Below are 12,952 nucleotides of genomic sequence, written 5' to 3'. Positions count from 1 at the left end.
GTACGGATCTTTATTGATATTTGCATAGATCCAATTACAATGTGAGTTTTCATATGTTTACTGTACGATTCATACATGTTCAACTACGGAAAAAGCATCATTTGAAATATTACTCACACCTTTCAACTTCTTTCTTATTGTAGTTAAAATCATCCTGGCATGTAAACAAGTGAGAAGCTTTTCAACAGCGAGCGAGATGATCACAGAGGACGAGTGTTGTGCTGTCCTTTATTTCTGTCAGCTGTCCAGCATCAATGATTCCAGTCGTTTCTGAGTTCTGGCCCTTTTGTGTGCATCAGTGTCTGCTTCTGTCAACTTGCAGAGTTCCTTTCAGTTCACTCTGTCACCAGCCTTACCCCTGTTCCCCCTGCACCGCTGCCTGCCGTGGCTGAGCTGGGGAACATGCAGCTTCGCTCCAAGACGACTTCAATCCCCTATTATCAGGAGAGCGCACATTGCCGCTCACAAGGGTTTAATTTATTTGTGCCTGTTTCAGCCCAAGATTAAAGTTTAATTGGCGCTGACTGGCAGCTCCCAAGTTTTGACTAATTCTCCTTATCGGGAATCCTTACCGAGTAGCTGTGGGCAATGTGAGGCCTGCCTGCCTGTGTGCGTGGCAGCAGTGCCCACACACACACACACACATTCACACAGAGAGGCACACATGCAGTCAACATAGTAATCCCTTATTTTAATTGGTCGATACATGGAGTACCTGTGACTGCATGTTGTGTGTGTTCAAGGTGTGTGCGCAGGTGTGGACGCAATTATGAATGTTTGCGTTTGTTTTATATGTGTTTGTTTGAGTGGTAATATACGTGTTAGCTCCATTTGTCCTTGGCAAGGCCCCCAAAAGCTTCTGGATTGTTGGGTAATTAGACATGCATTGTATTATTTACACTAGACTTCATAATTGATTTGTAAAGGTGGAACCATCGGGCTATATTGCAGACCGCTCTCGTGTTTCCAAGCAAAGAACCGAAGCTTTGTGACTTCAGCGATGTACATGGAGGTGCACACATACAAGTGAAATGTCTCAGACACTGTTGCAAACACAAGAGAAGAGAAATGCCGGGTAAAAAACAACAACAACATTGGATTGTGGGTTGATGCGGCTTGTGCTGCCACATTTTCAATGAATCGTTCTAGCATAAATCATTATAAACTGCATTACCGTAGAGGGATCGCATTTCCATAAGTGCGTGTTTATGCCAGAGTGATACACAAGCGTAAATAACACTGATAATCTCAGCCTGTGTTTGATCAGCCAAATCTGAGTCTGAGGGTGCAATCATTTGTGACCTGTAATATTAGTGGCAGCTATTAAAAGCTGTGGAGGATTTGCAAAGCTTCATTTAGTCCGTCGGGGAGATGTGCGTGAAATAGAGTTCCTTTGGTCGTAACTAATGTCTCTAATTCTAATGAGCGGAGCTTCTGTGTTGCAGCTACATGCTCCTAAACTGGGAAGCACTGTATTAAAAGAGAGTACTCATGAGGGCAAATGGACCCGAGTTCAAAGTCATCAGCTTGATCAGGCATGCAGATGTACACATTGCACAAAAGCTTGTATCAAACGATTCTACTGATGTACTTTTATATGTGTGGTTGAACACACGCTCTCTTTTATCCCATCAAAAATAAACTGGAAGTGTTAGGCAATGTTCCACGGTAAGTTTAGGCACATTTGTATATATGACTTATATGACACTTTGCCAGTAAGAGTGACATTTATAATGTGTCTGTGTAGAAGAGAGAACGTGAAGATCTATGTTGAAAGAAGGAAAGAAGGAGATACATGGGAATGAAAAGGAAGAAAACTTGCACGTCTACGAAGGAAGAGTGAGAAATAAAGGAGGGTGACTGAGTCGTCCTGGCGAGTTGAAAGCAGTTTCTCACCTGCCAGAGCAAATCTGGGATAATGCCAAACTCACAGGTAGTGTGAGCGCTGTGTCCAGCTGGAGACAGCAGGCTCCCCTCTAATGCAAATAATGTGCTAATACACCGTCCCCGAGCATATCACCGGGCTGTGCAATGAAACATGCCACCGCTGGCTACATACCTGTAGGAGTACGGGCGGCGGAGTGAAATCACACATAAGCATGTATGTGAAGACTTACAAGTTGTGTTGATGCACAACAAAAAGGGAAATGTTAATTGTGAAGCTACACCAGCAGATGATTAGCTTAGCCTAGCATGAAGACTGGGAACATGGGGAAGGAGCTGTCTAAATGCATAAACACATGATATGTGACTTAGATATGAATCAGTAAGCTTTAGCGGAGCTGCTAGTTTGTTTATACCTTTGGACAAAGCCAGGCAAGCCGTGTCGCCGTTTCAACTCTCTGTGGGGAGCAAAGCTTACCTAACAAAAAGAAAGTGAGAATATGACACATACATCACAATCAACATCATAACTGATTCGAGCCTGTTGGATTGTAGAACTTGTGAATGATGTGGTCGGGTGGTGTTTGCTGAAACGGCCCTGCAGCGTCGCACATCTCTTGGACTCTTTGGGGCTTGGTGAGACTATTAGCTGGGAGTCATTATTTGGAGCTGTGCGATCAGACGGGAATGGCGTGTGTCTGCTGTGTGTGTGTGTTTATGTGTGTCAAGGGTGTAAGTGTGAAGGGCTGTCAGTGCGTTGAGATGGGGGAGGTTGTCCCTAATGAATCCCCCAGGTCTGAGGGTCTTTCATTGACGGCTGCTAATTTTACCTGACATTGCCAGGCCGCCGCTGAGCACGGCCTGGCAACCGATCGGCACGCATCAGTCTCAATCAGGAGGAAATGCCCCCTGTCTTGCGCCCACACAGACACACAGACACACACACACAGACACACACACACTCACACACACACACACACACACACACACACACACACACACACACACACACACACACACACACACACACACACACACACACACAAGACACCACTTAATACAGGGTCAGGGCTGGTATCAGTGATTCTCCTCCTCCAGGAGCGCACCTGATCCTGACCAGGTGGAGACGGTTTAGCTGAGTCTAACTCTTCTTGACCTCCAGGCGCTAAATACTGCTCTGACTCGGTTGTCACATCTGCCACACCTGAGGAAGAGAGAGAGCTATCAAGTCTGGAGAAACACACCGATACAACACTAGGGCCTCTTCTATTCTCTAACGCAAAGCACTGTTGATCACATCCCCTTGGCTTAATGTCACCTTTTGCACGGCCCATGACAACGTCTGTAAAACATTGTGTGCACTACCTGAGGAGGAGCAGAGTGACTTCCTCTCAAGCTGAAGTCAAGCAGCACCAAACAACAACACGCAGTAGACAGATGGTGTCACACTGCTGAGCTGAAGCACACAGGAGGCACAGCCAAATCAGCAGGGTTGCCAGTTATGGTATAACACCATCCATAGAAAATGTGGATGTGTGTGCACACGCTTTCAATAGTTGTAAGTGTGTGTGTGCGTGTGTGCGTGTCTTTCAGTATTCAAAGACGGTTTCAGGGAAAGAGTGCACTCTTGTGTATCACAGAGACACATGTTGGCAGTCTCTGCTGGTCATCTGTGCAACAATAACAAACATCTCTTTAATTCATAAATGTGACAAATGCACAACCATCTTCTGCCTTCATCATCCTCCCACTGGTCTTTTTTATTTAGCCTTTTTTCAAGGTCGTTACTCCGGGGCACAACATTTTTTTCCTTTCTGCCATCCAACGTCGAGTTATGATGAACAAATAGCGAGCCGAGAATTGTTTACAGGAGGAAACAAAACAAGAAACAATGTTGAAAAATGGGCGCCGCAGTTAGTTTTTGCAAAACAATTAATGTTGCTCGCGGTGGGCAAAAGCGCCCGCGGCCAAAACCCATCTCTCGTCCTCCTCAGCGTGTGTATGTAGTCGACGTCGCGGGTTTCTCACTGTGTCAAGAAAGAACATATTCAAATGTGTATGGCTATTAAATGTTAATTTGCACAACAGATGAATGTCAAGTACAGCGCTTCATCAACAGAATGCCCCTCTGCTTCAGTGTGCGAGAGCCGGGCTTTCACCAAGTTGAATGAGCTCTTGATTTTGGACATTAACAAACCTCAAACTCTTTTCTTTTTCAGTTTTTAAAACTTTCTCCAATGAGGCAGATAAGGAGGAAATGTTTTGCTCAAGAGTTGTAGAGGAGAATGATTACGCAACAAGTTTTCAGGCACAAAATAATTAAGTTTGTTGGCTTATATTCAATATTTGAACAGCGACTATGAAAGCCATTCTACTTTGGCACTTGTATCAACTCAAGGTTTCTCTATTCCCTCTTTATTATTTCATGTTTATATATTAATCTTGAGCAAACAGCTTGAATTGGCCTCAGACCAGGAGTGACTAATGTGTTGAACTGTTATTGACAAATGTCATTGAGCATAAAAACAACTCACAGGAGAAAGAAGATCGTAATGCAGCGAGCTTAGTGCGCTGATGGATGGACATCATCATGGCGGCCGTAAACCCCCACGATTTGAGAATTTGAACATTGAATATAGTCCGGTTAAACCATCTTATTGAATGTCTTTGACATCTCTGACTGGAGGTTTTTACAGAGGAAATGTTGGATATCTTTGTGTATCACTCCATGGATCAGAAAATAGTCAACACACTATTAACAAAAATACATTTTCACCATGTTTTTAGGAATAGAATGTTATATAAATCAGGCTATGAATAATATATGAACAAACCCCTCTGTAAAAACTGTTACAATATAGACTTACAATACAACTGGAAAGTTTGGTGCATGTTAATGCTACTAGTGGAGATTTATGGCTCAGAAAAAAGAGCCTTCAGAGATATTGTAAGAAATCTGAATAGGGTAAAATAAATATAATAACATAATATATATCACCATATACTTATATCATTCTGCGGTTGATAACTTACATTAATACAATTATTGTTTGTATTACACGTTTTCTAATGCTATCTTTTGGTGAATTTAGGAGCAAACTACAGACGCAAATACATAAAGTTAGTCAGACGATGTTTTCTCCACCAACAACACAAATAAGCTCAACCCCTGCTGCATCTTGTCTTTCTGTGGTATCAATGTTTTTACATTTATAGACTGAGGCTCGGGCCTTTAACTGTAACTCAGCCATGAAGCATTGTCCAGACGTGAGTCACCCCTCTCACACACACACACACACACACACACGCTAACGTCCCACTGTCAGTAGTGCTCAGGTATGTACACAGCGTACGTACCTGACAGCTTCTCTCAACCACGTCTGCAATGGAGACGCAACACACACTCACACCCGAGACGCTGAAACAGAGACCGAAGAAAGAAACGGTCTTCTGCGCCTCACGAGGGAGCTTGAGCTGATTTCGCTTGACACGGTCAAAAACAAAGCTCAGTGTTTCTTCGCCGCTACGTTAAGCATCGAGGCCCGAGTGTCAGGCCTTACCTGCTTCCTGTTTGAAGGCTCCACGGAAAGCCATTGTGACGACGCCACCTGGTCAGTGTCAGCAGAAGTCAGGATGAGTGGTACAGGGGAAAGAGAGAAAGCAAGAGGGAGACCTGGAAGCAGCCGCACTGTTTCCTCCTTCTGTACTGCATTGCTTCAGGAAACCGTTGTTCATTTTCACAAATATTGATTATTTTTGTTCTAATAAAGTAACATGCTGTAATGTTGGCACATCCTCCATTGTCCAAAACTCTGACCTTTGCTCTTAATTCAGACAGTTGTGGAATTAAACATGATTTAACTCTTGCATTTACTGCATGTACTGAGTGAATCACGCTGGATTAGAGTGTTATAAACCTTAGTGAGCACTGTTCTCGCCACATACCTGCAGCATGATAACGTTGGACACACATTTGAGGTAAAGCCCTGAAAAGATTCATTCATCTCCGAGTTTGCTGTTTATTTCTTTTCGCTGCACAGTTGTCAAATGGTTCCACGTCGAGACTACAGAGCCATGCAATGCCTTCAGGGGATTTATTTATTTATCTATTCATTTATTGAGCTACTGGTTTTAAGAAGTTCCAAACACTAAATGTATTCATTGTGTCAGCCCACTATGTATTGATCAGCAAAGTTGTGCCACATGCTTGGATTTTGTACAAGCTTGATAATAAAAGGATTTCCAGCCTTGGCTCGGAGGGGGATGTATCATGATGTAAGCATTTAAAACATGTAAACATTAAAGTTATGCTTCAACACGTAACCTGAACATGAAGCATGATAAATAACATGTGATGGAGCCTTTTCTCCTGTTAGTGTTGCCGTTTTAATCGGACAAAGGAAACACCGCCCAAACAAACACGCAAAGCACGTCTACATTGTACGAGTGTGAAGAGTTGCAGTGTTATAAAAGCAGAACATTGCAACATAAGTGCAAAAGACAAGGAAGAGCAGAATGCTTGTGTGTGTTTTCAGCCTTCCCCCCCGAAATTGAGGCCACACGTTTAAGGTCAGCAGAGTGCGAGGAAGTGCAGCGGGTTGCAGAATGTTGCTGGCACTTAGCTTGGCGCACTTCTGAACCTCGTAGACGTCTGTGGCAAGGTCACTGCAGGAAGCATAAATGGGAGTTGATGGCTCCGTTGTTCCGTGTCATCCGCCGTGCTCTCCACCATACTATTTGGGGACGGCACTACTGCGACACACACACACACACACACACACACACACACACACACACACACAAAGGAGGCAGGCCATGTTAAAAAAAAAGCGTGGCAAAAATAGAGCCCAGCCTGGCATTATTAAGACACAAGCTTCAGTTAGCCCACACAATGTGATGATGGGATGTAATTGATGCATTTCCTGTCTTAAACCCGAGAGAGCTTTTCATGCTGGCCTGCACACACACACACACACACACACACACACACACACACACACACACACACACACATTCTTGTGTCCGACTGCGTTTCAGTTTCTTGTGGGTTCGTTTTTTCATCATTTTCTAAATGCAAAGGGATAATGGAAACTCATGATGAGAGGCCAGAGCGGTCCTGATCCTCCACTCACCCTTTTTCTACTCAAGACTTTTTTCTACTTTGTGAATGCATTGTTTTACTGCAAATTATAACCATAAAAACCCTCTGATCCCCCATTCTGTTAAATTAATAGAATTACGCAAAAAATGTAATGATAGCAATTAAGTCTTGAAAATGCAAATTTTATAGTCAAGGACGATTACCTCATTTATAGCATGTGCTGGAATGATGCCAGACGAAGGTAATTTAGATCCGGGTTGCTCACGGTTACATCATGATGAATATGAGACGAGCGAGGCCTCATCACGCACCTCCAGTCGTCCAACTCTCCATCAAATGGAGAGGTCGAGGGCGGAGTTTAGGGGAACGAGGAACATGACTGCTGTCAGGGACAACCCTTCTACAGGAGAGGAGGACATACATCAGGAGCAAATGGGACTGAAGGAGCATAAAAACTGCAGGTATGCTCCGGAAGATGTGAGTGCTGGGGCATTTAAAGGGACTGCAAAGGGCACATCTGCACTGACCATAAGCTTTAAAGGCCTGTTCTTGACTTCTGTGACTTTACAAATATTATGCATTCCAACTCCACCACGGAGAGAAACTGTAAAGTGTTTTACAACGAATGCTGACATTTTGGAGCACAGGTTTGATGGAAGCCTCTCAGGACGACACCGCGTCGCTCTATTCAGCGCGCCCTGTTAGCCTCGTAATGTTTATTGCCCGAAATTAAGAATTCACATCTAAACTCCACGCCCAAATGACATTTAAATGCAGGATTTTTAAAGCGTAACTGCATTTGGCTGAGTAAAATACTCACACTAGTTAATTATTAGAGAAAGGCAGCTGTAATGGCATGAATCTTTTATGGGGTCTGCCTGGTGCCATGATCTCTAATAGCTTAACATTTCACTTTAGCACTCACTCACCCTCCATGCTAGTACACTTTTATAATTAACAACTGTTTTACATGCTGGAGTTTGGTGCAGGGGGCAGCACCAAGGTCCAAGTCCAGTGCACGTTTGGTTTTAAAATCCTGATGGCCAGGAAGGAAGACACTTTCATTTTGTTATCACAATCTATTAAATAAATGCCAGTGAGGTAACATCCTCATGAGGGGGTTTGATATTTCCCACAGTCATATAATGTTTTCACATATTACTTGATTTAGTTGTAATTCACCTCCTGGGAGATTTAATGTTGGAAAATAAGTGAGATAAAATAAGAGAAAGAGCACAAGCATCCCTCTTGTTTCTTTTAAAAACTGCAAAGCCATTTAACTAACATTTCACCCAGGTCTTGCTATTACACAGTCTATTGACACACATTGCACCCGGGTTGGACTCTTTCTCAACCCCATCCATCGGTCACACAGATTGTCCCCTGGTAGGCAGAGGCCTGCGACGTTAATGGAAATGGGGCGATGCTGGGAGCATAGAGCCTGGAGAAGCCTGGATGATCCCTCAGGCCATGGCTGCCACGGGATGAAATAGAGAGACTATTACAGCGGAGTTGTAAAGCCCCACACGCTCCACGCACTATCATAATAGAATATTGATTCTATCAGATGCCAGGCCCGGGCCTGTCCCCGCAATGAAGAAAAGAGCACTAAAGGTCATTGTGTAAAAGAACAGAGTGGGGGAGAAAAAGAGAGACGAGCAGAGAGGTAGAGAGGAACAGAAGAGAGTAGACAGGAAATAAAGAGCTGTACTGTATCTCATAATAAGCTAATGCAACATGCAGTGAAAGCGCACTACACAACTATTAGAAAAGGTAAAAGGACAAGTAGAAATGAGTCGAATACTGTAGGAATAAAGTTGAACCAATCTTTTACACATTTCTGCTGTTCAATTAAACTATTTTTCTTTTTTTTTCTTCTTTGCATTGCCGCATCTGTCTCCACAGCCATAAGTAACAAGGAAGCAATTTCAACCATTAATTGTTGATCAAGGCGGTTGGGAAAAGCGCCAAAGGAAAAGGATGACAAATAAGCGCCCACCACGCAAACAGCAGTACAAATTACACCACAAGCAGGAGACGTTTATGCTTGATTGGAGCAATTTAATGTTTTCTTACAAAAAAAAGCTCGCAAATCCTGGGAGGACAGTTAAGGAAATGACTTTTTAATCATCCAAGAAGCCGCTGCGCCTTGTCTCTCCTCATGGCCCCATATTGAAGACTTAGAGCCATTAAGAGATGGAGTTCATTGGTGGAGGCCGTTCTTAGCAACAGTTGGACTGATGTTACTTAAGGTGCAACTTTTTAGGACTAGTGCAAAGTCAACAGAAAGAGTTTTAATTGGGGATGAGAGAAAACATTTGATGAGGATTTATTTCGTTTTTTAGACAACCTTCAATACATTTACTATTTAATACTTTTTAAGATTGCATTTACAAACATAAAACAGAAACCTCTACAAGTGTAAATGTATTTAAATGTAAAGTTTTATTCACGACCCAACTACACTTTTGTGAAACAACACAAGCCATCGCAGTCTGTCTGCAACCACCAAGTGAGGGAAGCTAATGCTCAACAATGCCACAGTTACACGCGCAGTGCATTAGGAACTTGACTAATCTTCGCTGTGACATTATGGCCTGTACAAACTTCATGATGAATTCTGTTTTTCCAGGGCTCATGGAAAATATATTCATGAAATTTCAATGTCCGATGAAACAAGTCATCTTTTAACCAGAGCTTTACTGTGACATGCCATCCATTCATTTCTGTTCCAGGCAGGGCTTTATTTTAGTCAAATAAATATCCATTTGTCTTGTTGTATTTCTTTTTTTTTCACTTCACACACAGCCCCGGTAATTGAACAGTAGTTGTTGTCGAGGACCCTGGCAAATGAAACTGCCATTGTAGCATCAAAAATAATCAATTTGATGAGTCTTGTATATACACCCATACTCAAAGTAATGTGATATTGATTTGGCGCTCTGATATAGTAGCTACTCCTCTTCTGCACCAGAATGATTATTGGCTTTAGACAAATTCCAGCACAATCTTTTATCCCCCCCCCCCCCCACACTCAGCCCGGTCACCTCTTTTGTCACAAAGCCCTCAGCTTCAATTCCACTCTGCAGCCCGACTTTGTGTGTGTTTGTAACACACTTCGACAATAAAATACTCTTTTCTTTATTGCTAAACCGCAGCAGGAATACAATTTGACCCGATCAGTCTGCATCAAACCATTTTACACGCAACTCAATTTGCATCTAAAAGACATGCAATTTCATATACTATGTCTCTCTCTCTTTCTTTTACCTTCACACACACGCACACACGCACACACACACACACACACACACACACACACTTGCGCACCTTTAAGTTATTATGTTTCATAGTGGTGTGAGGCATTCTGGATGGCAGCTCTGAAAATCTAATGCATTATTTAAATCCAAATCCCCCTCCCCTGTCCAGCCATGTTATAGATGACAATGACGCTGCCTCTCCCTCTCTCTCTCTCTCTCACTCTCTCTCTCTCTCTTTTATCCCCGTCCTCGGTCTCTTTAGCTTTCTTTTCCCTCTGAATCAAAGAGATGCCATGGACCAAAACAATCATATGAATGGAGTGATGGTTGGTGTGTAAGGTGAAGGGATAGGGGAAGATGGATGAATGGACAGATGAATAGATGGAGAGACAGAAGGGTGGATGAATGAAAGGAAGGGAGGTATGGGAGAGATGAATGATGGCAGAGAGGGATGAGGAAGGAGAGAAGGAGGCCGCAGAGGAAAGATTATAAGGCCTCAACACCAGTCCAGCCTGTATTGATTAGTGTGTGTAATAAAGAAAGCGAGACACTTGGCCCCAGAGAGGACATGGTTCACTTGGTGTCTGCTTTAACAAGGAGTACATGTGTGTGTTTGAGATCTAAAGCCACTAAATATGCCGATGTGTGCATTTTACACACAGAAATGCCTATGGGTGTCTACAGAAATGAATAAATGAAAAAGAATGTGTGTGTGTGCACCTGTGCATGTGTCTATTTGTTTGTGTCGGCCCATGTACAGAGCATGCAAGTGTGTGTGTTTGTGCACGCTGCTGGCTGCATCCCCTATGTGCCGTGCATGAAAACACCTCACACACACACAACCGGGGCCTGCTCATGGAAAAATCAATATGCTGGTGATAGAAATATGCTAGAATGTTCTCTAGGTGAGAGATTGATCTGAGCTCCACAGAGGGTCTGTCCAAAACCAAATAATGGTTAAGGGCCAGCGACCTCCAGATCTCCACAGAAAACAATAATTAGAACCACACCATGTATGCCTGAACTAAGCATAAAGGCCACGCTCAATAACGGCTAAATGCTAACACTGCAGAGGTGGCTCAGCAATAAGGAAACGGGAGCTTTCAACAATAATTTGGGCCACAACGTAATTGTCTATATCGGTGTTTCAAAGAGTCTGTTCACCTAAAATGACAAAAAAGAACACATCCTCACTCACTTTGAACGGCACCTGCAGATAAATTTTCTTTGCCGAGGTTTTGAGATATCCAACTCTAAAGTTTTCTCATGTCACCCCACCCCGACGTGAATGCAATTTAATTTGTGGTGCTCACAGAATCTGAAAATTGCTTTACAACAATTTCGATTCAAAAACTTTCCTAGGGACTATTTCTTTGGTAGAAAGTAGTCCCAACAAAAACTGTAGAAATAAAAAAAAAATGTTATAGGAAAAAGATAAATATTTGTGTTGAAGAGACCCTCGAACGTGACCATTACTAGAACAACTATTCAAGTCAAGGCTCTATAAAAAAACTATTCGTACTTATGTCTACAGTGCCTGGCCTTTCTGATACCTTCCTAACAAAGTTGCTACTTTAAATAAGATATTTCTCCAGTTTCCACATAGATTACCACCATCTAATCATACAACTATTCAACATAAGCAGCTGTCTGGTTACATAGAGAATATTCAGTACGGTTGCTCACGTATGCAGTAGCATAGAGCCAGTAGTTTGGCTTCACAGCACAATGTATGAGCAACTGAGTGGCACACAGTGCGTCTATTCTATGAATAAACCAACTAAAGAACATTCATCCAGGAGGAGGAATGTGTGTTTTCAAGCCAGATTGAAACCCACAATATGTCCAATGCATGATGTGTACCTTAGGTCACCGATCCAAAGTCTGCCTTGGCATTGCTGTTGGTGATGCTCGTGTCCAGCTCGGTCCTGGCAGGTGCGGTAACACAAGCTGTGTGTGTGGAGAGCGACCAGGCAGATAGCCGAAGCACTGTGGCTGCCATGAGATTTAATGCTCTGTGTTGCAGGAAACTAACGGTGCCCAACCCTCATCATCAAACATAGCCTAATGAAAAAAGCTGCTCAAACTATATTTTGTCATTTTATCCAATTGTGCTACAGTAGGCAGAAGGTTTCCACATCAAACAATGTCGCCAGGCTTAGTCTTCAAAACATGGTATCAAAATGCCCAAGTTTAACTTTAAGCAGTTCTTGATAATCCCAAAGAAAAATATGCTAACATATGAATTGGTTTTGTTTTATCCAGGCTGGATTGGCCAACATAATATCCTGATGTTACCTAGCCAGCCTATCATCAGCACAGACACTTTTTGAGTGATGAGTCTCCTACAGGAACCAACAGCTGTATGTGCAAATCATGCATATAAATCAATTACTGGGGCCCTATGTACTTTAAATGCACCCATTAATTAAGCAATGTCAGACACAATGAACCGTGAAGTTCATTACATTTTTAGCATTCAAACCCCGGATTATTTGAAGAGTGCACGAGAGAGAGGGAGATGGGTTTACCTAATGATTAGCCCCGTAGCTCAATGTCGGGCAGACGCCAGCGGAAATTTCAGGAAAGCTGTTGCGAGAGGAGACAGAACTGCAGCGAGCTGTCTCAGCAATCTACGAAACACGAAAGGGGTTGATCAAAAGGAAAGCAAGGAACAACAACTGAGATCGGCGCTGGCTGTGCAAAC

This window comes from Cottoperca gobio, chromosome 20, assembly GCF_900634415.1.
Source record: "Cottoperca gobio chromosome 20, fCotGob3.1, whole genome shotgun sequence".
NCBI classification, from domain to species: domain Eukaryota; kingdom Metazoa; phylum Chordata; class Actinopteri; order Perciformes; family Bovichtidae; genus Cottoperca; species Cottoperca gobio.
Note: the sequence above shows the minus strand (reverse complement) of the source record.